Genomic DNA, 19,743 nt, shown 5'->3' on the forward strand with positions numbered 1-19,743 from the left:
CTTATAAACTCTTAGAATATGTTTCTGTGAGAGGGAAAGGGTAAGAGCTTAGGCCAGATCTGCTCTTCAAGGGAGAATGTGTTTTGTCACCCTGACTTTAAAATGTAATTTTGTTTTCTTTTGTTTTGTTTTTATGTGTTATTTTTTCTTTTTGGGTCACACCCAGCGATGCTCAGGGCTTACTCCTCGCTCTGCACTCAGGAATCACTCCTGGTGGTGCTCAGGGGACCATATGGGATTCTGGGAATCAAACCCAGGTCGGCTGCATGCAAGGCAAATGCCCTACCTGCTGTGCTATCGTTCCAGCCCCAAAATATAATTATTTTTGAAATGGTAAAGATTCCATTTAAAAAAAAATCCCTGACTGATATTTGCAAAGTAAAAAGACACCCATGATTGCTTTTTTTTCACGTGCAGATTTTGCTTTTTTTTTTCACGTGCAGATTTTAATTTCGAGGTTACCACGATGGTAGCTGGCAGCTCGTCTAGCTCTGTCCCTCATTAAGTCAGATGATGTTCATTCCACAGTTTCCCTTCCACAGGCCATGCTTTTATGGTCCAGAGTTTTCTTAAGAGGTCTGAAAGCACCAGATAGTTTATTTCCTCTTGGCTGCTTCCAAATCCACCATCTATCGAAGATAACCACAAGACATCTGGCTTTCAGCGATTCCATTTTGGTGCATCACTTTCAGTTTCTTCACAAACATTTTGGAAGTTAACAGCTTTTGTAAGACCTAATCGTGTTGGCTGTATTCTCATTCAATCACCATCCCTTTAGTTCCCCCACTATTCCTAAAGGGTCTTTTTGTGTTTTTTTTTTGGGGGGGGGCTTTTCGGGTCACAACTGTCGATGCACAGGGGTTATTCCTGGCTCATGCACTCAGGAATTACCCCTGGCGGTGCTCAGGGGACCGTATGATATGCTAGGAATTGAACCTGAATCAGCCGTGTGCAAGGCAAAAACACCCTACCTGCTGTCTACCGCTCCAGTCCTTCCTAAAGAGTCTTGGCTTCTACTTCAGATGGGTTTGCTAGACACCTCCTAAAGAAAGGCTGGCCTCAGTGCCATCTGGAGACAGAAGGGGACTCTGAGCTGAGCCCTGTGCTTCTGAGGGTCCACCTTAGCTTATATATACACACACATAAACACACAACTTGTACACACATGTAAATATGCACACATGCACCTATGTGTTTGAACTGGGAATTCCTCAAAGAAGCGTGGTCAGGATTGCCAGCTTCTGGGCCCTGTCACTAGAGGATCTTGCTGCTGCTAAGCTACATGTATTTCTCAGAAGATTTTTGCTCTCTTCACATCTAAGATATAGTTAAAAGATGAAATACAACTATGGTGCACATATGAAATGAATCAATGAATCAATGAAGAGCTCATAAAATGAATTAAAAGCCATGAATATAAAGGTTGTATAATAAAAGTTGTGAGGGTTATGTAAATGTGAGAAAATCTTTACAGTGTACTTAATGAAAAAATGTTATAAAGTAGACTGTACAGTAACATGGCATTTTTACTTTCTCAAGTTTGTAAAAGAAAAAAAGAGAAAGAAAAAGGAAAAAAAAGCACACCGAAATCTTTTTTTTTTTTTAATTTTATTGAATCACCGTGAGATAGTTATAAGCTTTCATGTTTGGGTTACAATCACACAATGATCACACACCCATCCCTCCACCAGTGCACATTACCCACCACCAATATCCCCGATATAACCCCCCCTGCCTCCATGGAAGACAATATTCCCTATACTCTCTCTCTACTTTTGGGCATTATGGCTCACAACACAGACTGAGAGGTCATCATGTTTGGTCCATTATCTACTTTTAGCACACATTTCCCATCCCGACTGATTCCTCCAGCTATCATTTTCTCAGTGATCCCTTCTCTATTCCAGCTGCCTTCTCTCCTCTGCTCATGAAACAGGCTTCCAGCTATAGGGAAATCTTCCTGGCCCTTGTATCTACTGTCCTTGGGTGTCAGCCTCATGTTGTTTTATTCCATACACCACAAATGAGTGCAGTTCTTCTATGTCTGTCCCTCTCTTTCTGACTCATTTCACTTAGCATGATATTCTCCATGTCTATCCATTTATAAACAAATTTCATTACTTCATTTCTCCTAACAGCTGCATAGTATTCCATTGTGTAGATGTACCAAAGTTTCTTTAACCAGTCATCTGTTCTAGGGCACTTGGGATATTTCCAGATTTTGGCTATTGTGAACAGTGCTGCAATGAACATATAGGTACAGATGTTATTTCTACTGTGATTTTTGGTATCCTTGGTATATATATACACACAATCACAGTAGTGGTATTGCGGGGTCATATGGAATCTCAATTTCTAGTTTTTGAAGGACTGTCCATGTTGTTTTCCAGAAAGGCTGGACCAGTCGGCATTCCCACCAACGGTGAAAGAGAGTCCCTTTTTCCCCACATCCATGCCAGCATTGGTTGCTTTTGTTCTTTTGAATGGCACACCCAAATCTTAAGGAATTTACATGCTTTTAAACTCTTTTGTGGTATTTATTTATATATTACTTTTATAAATGAAATAATTGTGTTGAGTGAGGTACCTGGGAGCCAGGCTGCACTAATGGCCTCAGCAACATCACAGTATTAGGCCTTCAGAGCCTAACCAGATACTGACATTTTATCTAGACCCCCTAGATCAGAATAATTTCACAGACCATAGTTTAAATCTTTACTTTATTTGTATTGTGATAATCCAAAAAAAGTGAATTTATTTACATGATCATATTCTCTGTAATTATTGACAGCTTTTCCTGAAATCTAGGGAAACGTTTAAAAGATCTAATTTATTGAGAATTCTAAGGTTCAAGACCCTTTGAATAAGTGATTGTCATAAGATGATTGTTCCATCAGTTTCCCATGGATCCTGTCAAATGTATTAAAATTTTTACATTTAAAAAACTGCTTCAGGGACTGGAGTGATAGCACAGCTGGTAGGGCGTTTGCCTCGCATACGGCCGACCCAGGTTCGAATCCCAGCATCCCATATGGTCCTCTAAGCACAGCCAGGGGTAATTCCTGAATGCATGAGCCAGGGTGACTCCTGTGCATCGCTGGGTGTGACCCCCCCAAAAAGAAAAAAAAACCAAAACAAAACAAAACAAAACTGCTTCACTATTTATCTCTGTCAACTCCTAATCAAGTTCTATGGATTTATGAATGGATGACATCTTCAGTTGTTTCAGTTTATTGGCTAAAGAGTTTTTTAACACTTGGATTTATTGACTAAAAATTTTTTAACAGTGGATTTCCTAGGAACATTGAATTTCTGTTTTCAAAAGATTCATGAAGAGTTGTCAAGCCAGAAAGTCTCTCAAGGGATACTTTAGGTTGGCCGACACATGGAAGGGCAGTGAATGAACTAATTTGTAATTGATTCATGTTGATCATGCAGAGAAAAAGATTTCCCAACTCCTTGAATTATCTCACTATTTAAATTTCTCAGTACTTTGCTTCTTTGCTTTGAAACAACAGAGTCTTGATCAATATTTTTAGATATCTATGACTGTACAAGGCAGAGTTGGGAGGAACGTAAAGTATAAAGCAGCAAGAAGTGTAAAGACAACTTTGATAGTGAGAGTGAGTGAGCAAGTGAGAGAGAGAGAGAGAGAGAGAGCGTGAGAGAGAGCTTAAAGGACTGAAGCACGTGCCTTCCACGGGTTGGGCAGAAGATTCTAGCCCTGGTGCTTCCTACAACCTCACATTGTTGGCCTGAGCAGGTAGCATTGGACCTGCATAGCCTAACCAGAGACCCCCATGAGTGGCCTCAAGGACTCCTGAGAGGAGTCCTTCCCCCAACTGCCCCAAGAAAGAGAAATAGGATGATAGCCTGAGTCATGGCTGATCTTGGATTCTGACATAGAAAAGACCCTGGTTTGAAATCCATTTCTGATACTGACTTGATTGAATGATTATGGACAGTTCATCGAATAATTATCAATTTTTCAAAACTTAATAAAATCTACCCTCATAGGCAGTACTGAATAAAATGCACATGAGCATCTTATATATGATGGGAATAAACCACATAAGAGAAACAGAATAAGAAACGGGCTGTGAGATAGCGCCGGGGGTAAAATGCCCACCTTGCACATGGGCTACCTAGATTTACCCCTGCACATATGGTCTCCTGAGCACCAACAGGAGTGATCCCTGAGCACAGAGCCGGGAATAAAGATAATTAGAAAGAGAAAGTAAAAGAAAGAAGTAAAAGGAAATAGTACTGTGGTTGTAACTCTCTGGTAAAGCCATGTCTTCCGAAATCCAATCCAGGCTCTCGACCTCAGCAACTCTCTCTCTCTCTCTCTCTCTCTCTCTCTCTCTCTCTCTCTCTCTCTCTCTCCCTCTCTCTCTCTCTCCCTCAGGGTACAGAAGGAGTCATGGGGAAAAGTGGAAGGAAAACTATGGTAGTTGAAAACAGAGCACAAACAATTCCCAGTGGGGTTTTCAAGAGGCCTTTGTATTCTAAAAACCTTTACTTGAGTTCTCTTCTTTGGGATGAGTGAACAGTCCCTGTTCTTTAGTCTTTCCCCATAATCATCACTTTCCAACCCTGTAATCACCATTATGATGTTCCTCCTAGCTTTGTGTTTATCTTTCTGGTTGTGGACACTGGGAACCTGAGCAGTACTCAGTGCCCACGGAGAGTGGAAAGAGAATGACATCAACCTCACCCTCCCTTGCTCCTTACAACTCATCAGGAGAAAGAGAAGTGAGCAGCAGAAGACAATTCAAATATTTGTACCTAAATTTATGCTACTGACCAAAAGTGCTGCAGGAGCCAGTACAATAGTAATTACAACTGTGAGAAATTTCTTATTTTATTTTATTATTTTGGAGAGGTTCTTGGGCCATATTTAGAGGCATTCATGGGCCCCATCTGCTGGTGTTCAGGGGACCACTTGATATGCCAGAGATTGAACTGGGGTTGGCTACATAAAAGGCAAGCACCTTACTAGCTATCTTACCAGCCCTATGGACATCTTTAAGAGACTTGTAGTCAAGGATCGGTCCGTGACCATATAATCCCCTGAGTACCATCAGCGTGACCCCAAACACAGAGCCATGAACAAAACAGACCCCAGACTCCCTTATCCCCCTGCCTCCAAACAATTTTTCATATTTGGTGAATACTTATTAAAACAAGTTTATTTTTAAAGGAAAACATTTTTCTCTCCATTTTCTGAGTCAGAGGTCTAGGTATTATGTATGCAATTTTACTAGGAATTGATAGTGATGATTATGTGCCTCTAAACCCTATAAAATTATTTTATTATGAGCATTTGATAAGCAATTATCAATATATCCTATTAATTCTTTATAATCCTCTTATATATTTATTTTTGTAGATAATCAGGCAGAATCAGGGGACAGCAATGTGTGGTATTGGTTGTATAAGCTTATTTTTCCCTTCTACATAAGAGCATCAGGGTTTAAAATACTTCATAGTTGAATATTAAATCCTTATTTAATCGAAGTGACAAGTTCTGTGAATAAAATAAATCAATATAAGATAATCCGTATTGACATGAAGGGTTTCTTTATATGTTAATGGAAATGATGTTACTATTTGTTCTTTATGGGAAAAAAGCCTTTTATCTTATTCTTTGAACTTTTCAAAGTCTAATAATAAAGTTTTAAAAAAAGGAGTTTGTGGTAGAGCCTAATTGTTGTAAAGTCATGAGAACCACAAAATTATTTTTTGAATGTACTACTTTTTTGACTTAAAATGAGGAAAATATCTCCACAGCAGAATTAAATTATTTTATTTCTTCTTGTGGTGTGTCAACTTTCCTGTTAAAAGTAGAATTTAAGGGTCCAGAGAGATGGTCCAGGGTTAAAGATCTTGTCTTGTGCACAGTCATTACTGGCTCAATCCCCAGTACCATGAGTGAGCTCTGAGCTCCACCAAGTGTGATCCCTGAGCACAAAGCCAAGAGCAAGCCTGGAGCACTTCTAGGTGTTCCCTCCATTAAAAAAAAAAGCAAACTTTTTAACTTGTTTACTTTTTAGTCAAATAAAATAGTTTTTTTGTTTGTTTGTTTTTGGGGTCACACCTGGTGATGTACAGGGGTTACTCCTGGCTCTGCACTCAGGAATTACTCCTGGCGGTGCTCAGGGTCCATATGGGATGCTGGGAATCGAACCCGGGTCAGACACATGCAAGGCAAATGCTCAACTCACTGTGCTATTGCTCCAGCCCATAAAATAGTTTTTATTAAAAGACATTGAGGGGGGGAGGGGGGAGAGAAAGCAAGGAATATATATTTGAGGGAGACCAGGGCCTTTTCCAGAAAGAAAAAAACCACAAAAAGTCATTTTAAATAGTAGGATAATGATTTCCTCATCATAGGACATTTATGAAAGAAGGATTTTTTAAAAAAGCATTAAATGAAATAAAACAGTAATTGGATGTATAAATTTGCTTTGCTTCTTTTGGGGGCTACACCTGATTGTGTTCAGTGGTAACTTGCAGCTTGGAACTCGGGAGTTACTCCTGATAGTGTTTGAGGGACCAGAAGGGGCTGGGATTGAATCCAGGCCACCTTCGTGCAAAATATGCCCACTAGTCTTTGAGCTTTCTCTCCTGTGCAACATAAACATTTTTCATCAAATAATTTAAGCTTCCAAACCTGTTAAAAGTTAAAATTAAAAAAAAAAGTAAAGCCCACGGCTTCTAATTGAGTGCTGAAGGGTTGGCTCCAAGGGTTAGAGCACATATTTGCATGAGGAGCTTTGAGCTCAAACTCCAGCACTGTGTGGTGTCCTGCTGTCCTGAGCACTGAGCTGGAGCAGTACCAGGAGTGGCCCCAAAGCAAACACAGAAAAAAGAAAAACGGAAACACTAATATCCAAAATTAAACCTTTTTTCTTTGAATAATATTTTTCTCTTAAGAGCCTCAGTAAAGCAAACAATTTTTTTCTTTTCTTTTTTTCCCCCTTCTTCTTTTTGCTTTCTCCCAACTCTAATTTTTAGCATTTTTTGGGGGCCCGCATCCAGCAGTACTCAAGGTTTGCCCCTGGCTCTGTGCTCAGAGATCACTCCTAGCAGGGCTTGGAGGACCAAATGGGGTATCAAGGATTGAACCTGGGTCAGCCCTGTGTCAGGTGAGTGCCCTACCCACTGTATAGCTCTCTGATCCCATCCCCACCCTAATTCTTATCTGAACACTATTCTTGTGTCTTCTACTGTTTACAGTAAAACTCATTTTGGCAGTCTTTAAAAGGAAATAGTGTTTAGTTTGTTATAGAAGCTTGGGGGCATAATTTCTTTTTTAGATTTTTATTTATTACTGGAAATATGATTTTTATTTCTTGTTGTATTGATATGGTACATTACATTGATCGATATGCTTATGTTAAATCATCTTTGCAATTTAGGGATAAATTCTACTTGATCATAGTATATGATCTTTTTCATGTATTGTTAGATTCAATTTACTAATAGTTTGTTGAAGATCTTTGTATCTATGTCAGTGAAACTGGTCTATAATTTTCCTTAACTGTGGTCAGATTTTTCTCCCAAAATTCACACTTTAATGATATTTTCTCCCTTTCAGAGATTCCCTGTGATTTCTTGTTATTCTTATTCAATCTCGTCTTCTGAGAGTAACTTCCATGATCAACTCACCAAATAACCTAGTTATGCCCTTTGATACAACCCTCAGACCTAACTAGCCTGCCTTTTATTCCTTAGTTATCTGAAAAAAACACATTTATTCCAAATGCTTTTGTTATTAGTTATTTGGAAAGTCCTTCCTGGCACAAGGTTCAAACAAAGTGAACCTCTTCTATAAAGACTTTTAAAATGCTTTATTATTTTTGGTGTTTTGTTTGTTGATATATTAAAGTATTTGCTACATTTCTCATTCATTTTGGTCTGGCTTTACTGATCATTTTAAAATATGATATAACCTGTGCCTATTTTATTTTTATTATAATGTACATTTAGAAAGGATGACATATACTTATTCCAGTAAACATGTTTTAGTTCTTAATCTGGTGCTAGATGAATATAAAGGAGTGCAGCAAATATTTCTGGATATCATAGATACAGCTGTGGTTCAGTAGAAAACAAAGTTTACGCAAAGATACATCATTTGGATTTGCTTTCAGCTCTGCTGTTCGTTCTCTAAGTTACAGTGAGAAAGTCATAAAGCCACGTGAGCTCTCAAATTCTGCTATTTTAAAGAATCACCTGTATATTTCATTAAAAATAAGTGGAAAATTTAGCATCACATTCTAAATACTGCAAGAGATACAAACCCTTTGTTTAATAATGTTTGAAACTGAATCTTGGTATCAGAGAGTGTAGTAATTATTTCTTCTACTTCTGTATAAGTTTAATTTTTTCATAATAAAAAGAATCACCGTCATCATCATCATCATCTCAGAGCACTAGTGAAAGTGAATAATTCAGGAATTTTAATTTAATGATAGCCCCCATAAATTATGATTTCGTGTTTGACTTCAGGTTTAGGAAGCTTGCTTTTATTATAGCTTGCATTTTCATAGTTAGGCTATCAGTATTGTTTTAATTCCCTGAATCTTTTCCTAGTTTGTATAATTGGGATACAATATCTATTCTTCAGGCCTATTATAATTGAAGTGTTGTATAAATGTTCACGGGTCAGGCCCTGGCTCATAATCCAAAATCTAATGCATGTTTAAAATAGTAAAATCTTGGCTCTTCAGGAAGGACTTTTGGTCTGAGATGGCCATATAAACAGCCAATGACCACTTATAACCCTGAAGATAAATTTAGACAACCAAGGTTCAGAATGAAAAAGAATAAAAGAAGCAAAAGAATTTGATTAAGAGTAGTCCTTACATGTCCTTTCTTTTCATGCTCTGCTAAGTGATTTGACCTCTTCTCAGAATGAACTGCAACCGGATTTAATTTAAAGAGCTCAGAGATAACGATTTGCCAATACCCGGGGTATTTCATGGATGGTCTCACTACACTGGTGCCCAAGTTAATTTTCAACAGCTGGAAGGACTTAACCCTCTCACACAAATCATATATATTGTAGACATTATTGGAGAAAATCTCTCTGAAAAACAAACTACATCTCCTAAACAGTGAAGCATGACTAAAGGTTATTGAGAAGGAACATAAACATTTCTATCAATTTTTAAACTACATTTTATTTGTTTATAGTAATTGTTATTAATAACAGGATCAATACCATTAACCAAACAATTGTACTAGACACTTTATCTTCTTCAGCACTTTTGGGATGATTTTGTTTTAAATTGGATAGTCTCTCCCAATCCTGATTTATATTTTCCCTTGTGATTAGCCAGTATTATGCCCTCCAAACTTATTTCATTTCTCCTAGGCTCTTTTTTATGCTGTTCTTCAAACCTTTAGAGTAAACTGTGCTAATAAGATAAAATGTAGGCAGTAGAATGATAAGTACTTGTAAGAATGCTGAAAAAAAAATAGAAAAACTCGTCCCTTAGGACTAGAGGTAATAGCTGAATTTTCCTTAATTTGCTCCTAAGAAGAGCAAAGAATAATGTAAGATGAGGTTATTTTAATAACTCTAAGGATGCAGTTATTACTCTTATTCAGGGAAAGCTTTCCTAAGACTTCGTCTTGTAGCTAAGTTTGCTTAAGTGTAACATGGGCAGGGGGAAGTGCTCCAGCCTAGCAAAACCCTCCTACTCACTCATCATGTGCATTTCACTACAAATCTGGCTTAGCTTAGAGCCATGTTTGTGTTCACAGAGCATAGCAAAGCTCACAAGACCAATGCAGGAATTGAGTCCACAGGCAACATATTTTTTAACAGCTGGTCTCATTTGCCACACTGTGGAAGTTGGGTAAGATGCCAATTTAATTTTTAATCCTGCTGCAAATTGACCATTGCTTAGCTCATTCCTAACAGAAACTTTGAAAATGGAATTCAAGGCTTTGATTCTTTTTTCCAGTTTATCTCCGAGTATAAGAATAAGATGGCAAATTTAGGGTGGAAAATCTGGAGGGAGGGGCTGGAGTAATAGCTCTCCATACTATTGGGTAGGGCTCCGAGCTGGAGTCTCAGCATTTCATATGGTACCCCAGCCTCTCCAGGAATAATCTCTGAGCACAGATCCAAGAGTATGCCCTGAGAGAGACAGAGACAGAGACAGAGACAGAGAAACAGAGAGAGACAAGAGAGAAAGAAATAAATGAAGGAAGGAAGAAGAGAAAGAGAGATGGAGGTAAGGAAAGAGGGAGGGAGAAGGAGAGAGACAGAGAGGGAGAGAGGGAGGAAGGAAGAAAGGAAGGGAGGAAGGACAATTTGGAGGGAAATATAGTCCATAAATAGGTAATAGATTTAAACACAAATCACCTTTGCGTTACTTTCCTCAAACAACAAAATATTTCTACCTTTAAATGAAAGTAAATGAACAGAGGCAAAGAAAGTAACTAAAAAATAAACTTTAAAAAAAATATATATGAGTTTTCACTGATGCCTTTGGTAGTTGGCACTTTGGGGATGAGAAATACTTTTTAGTCAATCAAGAATGGAACTTTTGCTACCTTCCTATGTATTCTGCATAGAATTATTAAAGGATACTTGAGTTTTTAGTCTCTGAAAATGAGTTGAATGAGTATGAGGAAAGCATTTATTAGGCAGACATTTGCCATCAAATGACAAAACGAGATGTAGTAGCGAAACAAAAAGCCCTCTGATCATCTTACCAATGCTAGGGACTTAATAATGGTTTTCGATCGGCAATATCGGTCTCCTTTTCACTTTGTACTGCAAATTAAACATTTGGTCTCCATAGAGGTGTGGAAACACAGTTATCTAACTACACATAGATCTCAGCCAGCAGCTGTACAGAGAAATTTCCATCAGTGGCTACATCTTGCCAGGCACTTTCAACCGGGAGACAGAAGAAAATGAAAGGCTTTGGTATACATCCAGGAGCTGAATCTCATTCACTTTGATTCAAGAAACTCAATTCCCTATCAGTGTGATCGAGAGGCTGGGAGACCACAGCCTTTGTGCTAATATCGATCACTTGTTTTCCCCCATGACCTGAGGCTACTTCACTCACATTGTTAGAAAACTGACTCACAGCACAGAAGCAGGAGAGCTTGAGAGCTTAGCACTAATACTTGGAGGGTGGGAACTTTCATTGAAAATTACCTAGGTTTGTCAGGATTCTAACATTTAAAAGTTTTTAACTAATGCCTCCAACTTTTTGCCTTATCAGATTGCTTTCGTTCATGTTTTTGGCATTGGGGTACTCCAGATGTTGTTTTCGGTTACTAATATGGAAAGTGATTATGTAGATAAAGGGAGGGAAAGAGAGAGACTCAAATGTGGAAATAAGAGGATTCTAGAAGATACTTAACTTTCCTTAGCTGGTTACCTTTCCAGAACTACACCAAAAATCAAGAATAAAGAATTGTGCAAACTATCAACAATTCTTCTAGCTTGTTACATGTTCATGAGCTTACTTATAGTGCTTACTATAGTTTGTGACATAAGAAGATAATCCTGACTTCACATATGGTCCCCCAGCACCATCAGGAGTGATCCTGAGCACCACCAGGAGTGATGCCTAAGCACAGAGCCAGGGTAATTTCCAAGCACTACCTGGTATGATCCCTTAGAACTAAAAATAGGAGTAGGTCTTTGAGTCATCTTTCATATCCTTGTCTTTGAGTGTTAACTAAAAGTCTCACAGAGATTTATTATGAAAACTGCATTGCTTTTACTTTCTTTTTACTTTGTTAAAATTTAAAAGTATATTTGTACTTCCAGAATGCTAGATATTTGTTAAGTGAGGTAGATTAATCCTATTTGATATATTTGAGGAATAATGGACAATATTGTCTGTGTTTTGGAAATGATTGCTTTTTGTATATTTTTTTGAAGTTTAAAATACATGAAAATATTTTCTTCTGAATGACCAGTTTCATTATTTTCTCTTTAAAAATACTCTGAATTATTAGTGTTCTCCCAGATAATAGAAATCCTAGTTAGACTTATGCTTTCTATTTGACATCCTAATGCTATATTCTGTTCTTAACAGTTCTGAATTTGGGTTCAGGTTCCTGGTACATGTCAGCCAAGGCAGAAAACAGCTAATGGAATATGTGAGTTATTTCCTAAATCTAGTATATTTCTGTAAGAATAAACAGAAAGCCTTAGCTGGTAACAAGCCTGTTTGAAGCAGAAAGAGTTCATGTGTTTTCATTCTGACCAGTATGGCATTCTTTGAACTCTGACAGAATGTTCCCCTCTTGTGTTGTGTGTACAATACAAACAAGTTTATGATTTTACAAGTAACCTAATGCCAATACTGAGAAATGGAACATAAACAGTCTGTGAAAGTATATACATGTGTAACTATCTGTCTATGTGTGCACGTGTGTGAGATTAACAAGTTACATTCCATTTCTACTTTGGACCTTTTTGTTTTTATATTAGTTCCCAGAAAGGCTGGTAAACCATTCAAATCACTCCTATGTTGTCATAATGAATCTGATCATCAAAAGTGAGGCCTACCGATTTTCTAAAGAGTATTTCAAAAGAGCAGGTCAATTTGATACATAGTGAAATACCATAACAATAAAAACAAAGAGGGTGTATGTAAAAGGAATAAATGAAATGTTTACAAGTTTTAAATTCTTAAATGTTTGGCAAATAAAATAAAGAATTACAACATTATCAAACAAATTCTTCTCTTCCTGTGGAGTTACAAAAGGGGGGATTCATTTACATAAGTATCGAAACAGTATGTTACTAACAAGTTCCTACAGAAGTAGAGGATTTAAAGTTGGCTATGAATGAAGCCATCTGGTAGAAATGTACTGGTAGTGATGCTGTGTCTAAATCTCTAAGGTGGCAGAAAGGTACTATGGTCAAATGGGTGCACTTCTATTTGCATCAGGATGATTGGGCTGTCAGACTAGTTCTGTTGCTTACTGGTTGCTTGAATTTAGAAAAGACAGTTGAACTTGTTTGGTCTTAGTTTCCTAATCTATACAATGAGGTAAATAATTGTACTTACGTTAGAGAGGTTATGAGAAGCATAAAACAATAGAGAAAGCACATGGTTCGATAGCCAGCTGTGAATGCTCACGTAAGAATTCGATAATAGTGGGGACCTGAGCGATAGTACAACTGGTAGGATGCTTGTCTTGGCATGCGGTTGACCTGGGTTTGATCCCCAGTATACCACAAGGTCTGCCATGCAGGCCAGGAGTTGTTCCTGAGCAGAGCCAGGAGTAACCCCTGGGCATCAGTGGGTGTGGCCCGGAAACAACAACAACAAACCCTCAATAATAGTAGCTGTTGTCATGATTTGATCTCTGGTATGAAGTATGAATTCAACTAAATTTGTTAGTCTTTTCAGGGTCTTTTTTAACTTTGCAAGAATGGATTTCAGTTGTTTCAGAATATTTAAATATAAAGCAAGGAAGAGCTCTCTGTTTTTGTTTCTCTGTTTCATTGTTGTCAGGCATTATATAGGGTTGTATTCCTAGTACTCTCTTCTCATGAGTATTGCCAAGTAGCCTAGTATTGCTTTATTTTTCTTCAAGCACATTGTTGCTGGCAGGAATAAATCTGGATGACAGGAAGAACTGGTAGTGAGACATTTTTGGGTGGCTCTCCTCTTGGAGCATAACTTTTGCAGAAATTAAATAAGCTTGGGGAGATAAGAGAAAGTTGTCACATGTCGTGCACTCGGAACACTCCAGGATCCAGCCAGAAGCAACAAACTTTGTATCCCAGACAGGAAGTGATAACTGTTTTGCTACCCCAGAAGGAAGAAGAAACAGGTTCTTCCTTGTCCAACACTCATTTAGCCAATGAGAGAATGTCACAACCCAGTAAATGAAAAGCCTCTGCACTTCAAACTCCCAGTTTTCTCCAATATATTCTTCCTTTCATGGCATCCCATCCCAATGTTATAAAGGAATGGCTTGTTCTTTGACATGGGGAAGTGTGTGCATATTTTACCATGAGACCAACTTTCCAAGTTGTTTTTTGTTGTTGTTTCTGAATAAACCCTTTGTTGCTGGTAAAATAACTGGCTGCTTATTTGTTTGAAATCAACACTGTCACCATATGGTTTACATCCTCTTCATCCCATTTATCCATCCCACCCATCTATGCATCCATTCACCCTTGTTAGATCCTGGGTACCGGAGATATGGCATGAATTAGGTAGTCACTATTTCAAACAGCTCAAGGGAGCGGAATGGGGATTTCATGGAACGAGCTGGTAGTTGTGGTTTTAGGTACTTAAAAGAGGTCATTATTCTACATAGAACTTAGCACAGTAATTGAAATTGGCATAGGAGTTTGTAGGAATAGGCAATAAAAATCCTTTGGATTTTTAGTATTTTCCATTTTCATATGAAGGGCTCTATCTGACAGTGTGTTTATACCAACAAGCAAATGAAATTTAAATATTCCACAAATTAGATGAAAGCCTTTACTTGATGACAGGTATGCACAGAGCCATTTAGCTTTTCCCTTGCAGTTTCCACTTTCTAGCTTTTCAGCCATTCAACCATTAAGATTTTCCTGTAAATTCTTCTTTAAAAAATAATATGAATAATATGTACTTGCATCACTGTAATATTAGGCAGTAGACAATGGACCAACCGAGCTTCAGGGCTGTAGCATGTTTAGTGTGATGAAAAATATTTTGAGAAGACCCAGCTGAGGTGTAATTAGCTTGCAGAAACAAAAGCATTGCAGCCTTAGTGTGTGTGTGTGTGTGTGTGTGTGTGTGTGTGTGTATACAAAATAACTCTTAAAAAAATGGACCTCAGATAGTATTTTACTAGTCCTTCCTTTGTAACACAAAAATTTAGAGTCAGTATATTAGGCTTGTTTTAAAAAGATACTTTGGGAGAATAAGCTCTTTGTGTAATAAGTTATCTTAAAATTTTTATAAATGATGCTAAATGACATGTTGGATAAAGACATTACCACAACCTAAACTTGTCAGAAAAGAAACTTTTGTGATCCTAACAAGATTCTGTTCAGTTGTAGCTGAACACCTTTAAATTGACAGAGTATTATTAAAAGAATGATTGTTAGGGAGTTTCCATGTTACCCTATACTATCTTCACAATGATTTTCTGGTAATTATTTTAAAAACAGTATCAAATTTCCAGAAATGTAGAGCCCGCATCTCCAACGTTTATGTGAAACCAAACTACATTATTGTTGTTGAATAAAGCTAACAACACAGAGTCTGGGTTTCAGTTTACAGTCTACAATGCTTATAGTTTATGTATTTAATTCTTTCATAAATGACTTTAGCTTTCATATACTATATGCAATTAGTGGCTTACTTGTGTCATAAAATAAAAAATAAAAAAGATATAAAACAAATAAATTTGGGTTCATGAATTTTATGGTAATAGAAAGATCAAGTGATTTTGTAAGGAATTTAAGGAATTAAAGAAAAATTTGGTAAGAGTTCAACAGTAGAGTCTGGAGAGATAATATAGTGCTTGCCTTGTATATGGCCAGCATGGGTTCAACCCCTGGCATTTTTCAGAGTTCCCTGAGTTCTGTCAGGAATGACACCTGAGCACAGAGCCAGAGTAAATCTTGAGCATAGAGGGGTGTAACTCCAAACAAAACAACAACAGATATAGAAAGTAATTTATGAAACACTCTTTTTCTTTATTTGTTTTGGGCACAATGGTTGCATATCTAACGAATTCACCCCTCTATACTTTTCTGACTATAGGTATAATTTAGTATATAATATGAGACCTTGTATGTGACACCCATCATTTTTAATGTTTCCTGCAGTTCAGGATAACATCTGTCATATTTTCCATTTAAAAAAAAACTGTATAAGGTTGAGGAAAGAAAAAAATCTTAAGGCACGTGAGAAACAGAAGGTGGTGTGCTCACATTAGGAGGGCCCTGAAGGGCAGATGAGAGACACATGAAGAGGCAAGAAGACAAAGAAAAGGCACTTCATGTGGCCCGTATGCCTGTGGAGGTAATACTCTTAACAACTTCCTGGTCTTCCCCTTCATTTCCAGGAAGAGAGGAATGAGAGAGTAAACAGGGGCAACATAGCTGGTTTGTTCAATCATTCACTCACATTGACTTATTGTGCAGCAGGAAACAAGGCCAGTTCTGGGAACGTAAAGATAAATATTCCCACGCCTGCCTGCAAGGTGTTTCATTCTAGCAGTAAAAAAGACAACCTAGCAATTAAGTTGGCAAAGTAAATCGTTGTAATGGGAGCGGCTGTGACTAGACACAACCTAGATGTGGCGTCACAAAGTCACCTCACTCTGACTGGCCTTCTCGACCAGGAGCAAGGCCCGTAAGGTCTTTGATTCTGTGTCTTCATTTATGGGAGGGAGTGGAGGGGATTCCTCTACTTTCAGATACTCTATGTGAATTGTTCGATGGAATTTTTCTTCTTCTTCTTTTCTTTTTTGAGTCGGGGTGGCCCACACTGGCAGTACTCAGGGCTTATTCCTGGCTCGGTGCTCAGGGATCACTCCTGCCTGGGGGCTGGGGAATCTAATGCAGGTTGGCCACGAGAAAGGCAAGTGCCTTACCAACTGTGTACTATTGCTCTGGCTGCACAATTGAGTTCTGGGCACATTGTTTATCCATTAGTAAATGGTAGCGTGTGGATGTGCCTCAGGTGACAATGCGGCCCGCCAGTGGGACTATGCAGTGTGGAAGGAAGCCGCTGAATCTCACCTCATCAGTATAAGAAAGTCTTCATTGGAATACAGAGGCCCTGAACTAGCAAGGAATGGCTACTCATGAAACTGTCTGCCTATTTCCCATAAGGAACAAGCACTGTGACTAGAACTCCAAAATACACACTGACATATTTTGTGTTGTCCCAGTGTCTGTCACTTTATTTTTAATTTTATCTTATTTGCTTTTTGGGTCATACCCACCGATGGATAGGGGTTACTCCTGGCTTTGCACTCAGGAATTAGTGCACTCAGGAGCATCCTGGTGATGCTCAGGGGACCATATGGGATGCTGGGAATCGAACCCGGGTCAGTCGCATGCAAGGCAAACACCCTACCCACTGTCCTATAGCTCCAGCCCCAGTTTCTGTCACTTTAGCTTAGCTCCTGGAATACTTGAAGAACCTTGCTTTTCCTTTTGTAGACCTTCCATATGGTTTCTTTGTCCTCTTTTCATTCTGGTTCCCTGTATTTGAGAGGCATGATGTTTTGAAGTCTTATCACATATACATATACATATACATATATATCACTATATGAATTGTCAAATCTAACATTGTCATTGCTCCTTTGTGTCAATGAAAAACCATTGGTTAATGTGTAGTGAATTCTTGCTAAGTGGTAGGCACCACACATTTTATGCATTATATGAGTAGTGCCTCTTCAATTGAAATGTAAATACATGTCACCTGAGGATTTTGTTAAACTGTGGGTTCTGATTCATTTGGGTAGGGCCGGGGAATCAAGAGTACATCAATTTATTTTGTTTTTTTGAGCCACACCCAGTGGTGCTCAGGGGATACTCCTGGCTCTGCAGTCAGGAACTACTCTTAGTGGTGCTTGGGGACCATACGGGAATTGAACTCAGGTCAGCTATGTGCAAGGCAAACTACCCGCTGTACTATCACTCCAACCCCGTTTACTTATTTTTTAAAAAACAAGCTACTGGTTAATATTGCTGGTCCACAGACCGCTTTTACAACAGCTCTGCACTGGGTCATTTAATTCTGACTTACTATGAAGTAAACTTATATTTTTACACATGTAGAAACTGAAGGTTAAAGGAATAAAGGGTCGTGTTGCTAAAAAGTGCTAGCAACAGTGCTCAGGCTCTAAACGTGGGTCTGTCTCCTACTACTTTGTATTTATTGTCTGGGATTTGGAAATATCAGGCAACACCCAGGGGTGACTCGTTACCTTAAACAGAATTCATACTTTTAGTTAACTATTCTTTTCCACGGGATTTCTTTTCCAGTTTAATTTCTGGGTTATAATTTTGTATTACGTGCTGATTCGCATCACCATGTCAGATTTGGGATTTTGTACTAACGAGGGTATGCAACATTTAGTGTGATTTACTTGCCAAACCTATAGTTTTGGAACCCGTGCCACTGATGCAATCTGGTTTGAACACAAGAGGAAATTGCTGGGGAAGGATGCGTGTGAGGAAAGGAAATCCTCAAGCTGATTTATTGTTTAAAGCTGAGTATACACAGTGCACTACGCTTGTCACCGGCCTAATGGAAAAAGACACAGGCCCTATTCTTAGCAGAACACATACTTAGAGAGAAAAAAAAAGCATTTCACCTGCTTAAAAAATTAATACGGTTCACAATAGAAAAGTTTAGAGCTGCAGAAACGTAATTAAAAAAAAAACAAACCTAAAATTCCATTAACTGGATTTTTCCCCCTCCCCAGGGCAAATGTTCTATTTCAAATTAAAAAAAATTAAGTTACTTTTGAAAAACATCACTGCATGACGTTTCAGGTTGTGAATACACCTCGAAAGGGACACCCAGGACCACTATGAGCGTGGAACAGTTTGATGTGGTAATATTTTGCCACGCGTCATTTAAAGCAGTTTTGGTCCGAGGGACAAGGGTTTCTGGGAGCAAACGATGGACAGAGCGGGGACGGGGGATTCCCAAAGATTTAAGACGCACGCATGACCTCCTCGCTCCGGGCAGCACACGCTGGGGTGGGTGCCCCGTGCACGTGGGGTCCCCACGGCGAGCCTGAGCCGCGCCTGAGCGAGTTGGTGGCTTTCAAACGGGGGCCCGGGAGTCCCTGCCGCATGCGCAGTCGGGCTCCGGGGCTCCGGGGCGGTGCAGCCCCAGTTCTCCGCCGCAGGTTTTGTGCGGTCAGCACAGGGGCCGGGGCTGCACCGGGGGGGCGCAGTTCCCGGCCGGGGAGCCCAGCGGAAAAGCGACCCTTCATGAGAAACAGGCACCTGGCGCCCCAGCACCCCGGAGATGGGCGCAGGGGCGCGCTGCAGCCGGCGCGGCCACACGTACACTTTGTTTTATTTTTTTTTTTTTTTTTTTTTTTTTTTTTTAATTTTTATTAAATCACCATGTGGAAAGTTACAAAGTTCTCAGGTTTATATGTCAGTTATACAATATTCAAACACCCATCCCTTCACCAGTGCCCAAATTCCACCACCAGAAACCCCAGTTTACCCCCCCGCCCCCACCCCCTACCCCCTACTGTATAACTAATGAATTTCACTTCATTTTTTCTTTACCTTGATTACATTCCATAATTCAACACAAAACTCACTATAGTTGACATAACTCTCTCTCTCTCTTTTTTTTCCTCTTTTTCCTTTTCCATTTTTTTTTTTTTTAATTTTTCCCCCTCATCCCCCTTCCTGCGCCTCATAGTATGGTGTACTCCACGCCACGTTGGCCAGCGTGGGGCTTTTGCTTAGCTCATAGTCCAGAGGTGGCTGTTACAATAAGAACCTTCAATATTTCAACAAAAACTTACTGTTATTATTTGGAGTTTCCCCCCCAAGTCTGACCTGTTCAAATGGAACCCTTTCACATTGATGACAATTATAAATGTTAAGTCGCGCGGACGCGGCAGCGTCCGCGCGGTTTTGGATTTCTGTATAAAGTCCTGGGAAAATTCTGCCAGAAACCAATTCCTAAAGCTGTCTCTGGTTCCCGCTTGTTCCACATCCACCGGCTCTGCAGGGGCATGGGC

This window comes from Sorex araneus, chromosome 8, assembly GCF_027595985.1.
Source record: "Sorex araneus isolate mSorAra2 chromosome 8, mSorAra2.pri, whole genome shotgun sequence".
NCBI classification, from domain to species: Eukaryota; Metazoa; Chordata; class Mammalia; order Eulipotyphla; family Soricidae; genus Sorex; species Sorex araneus.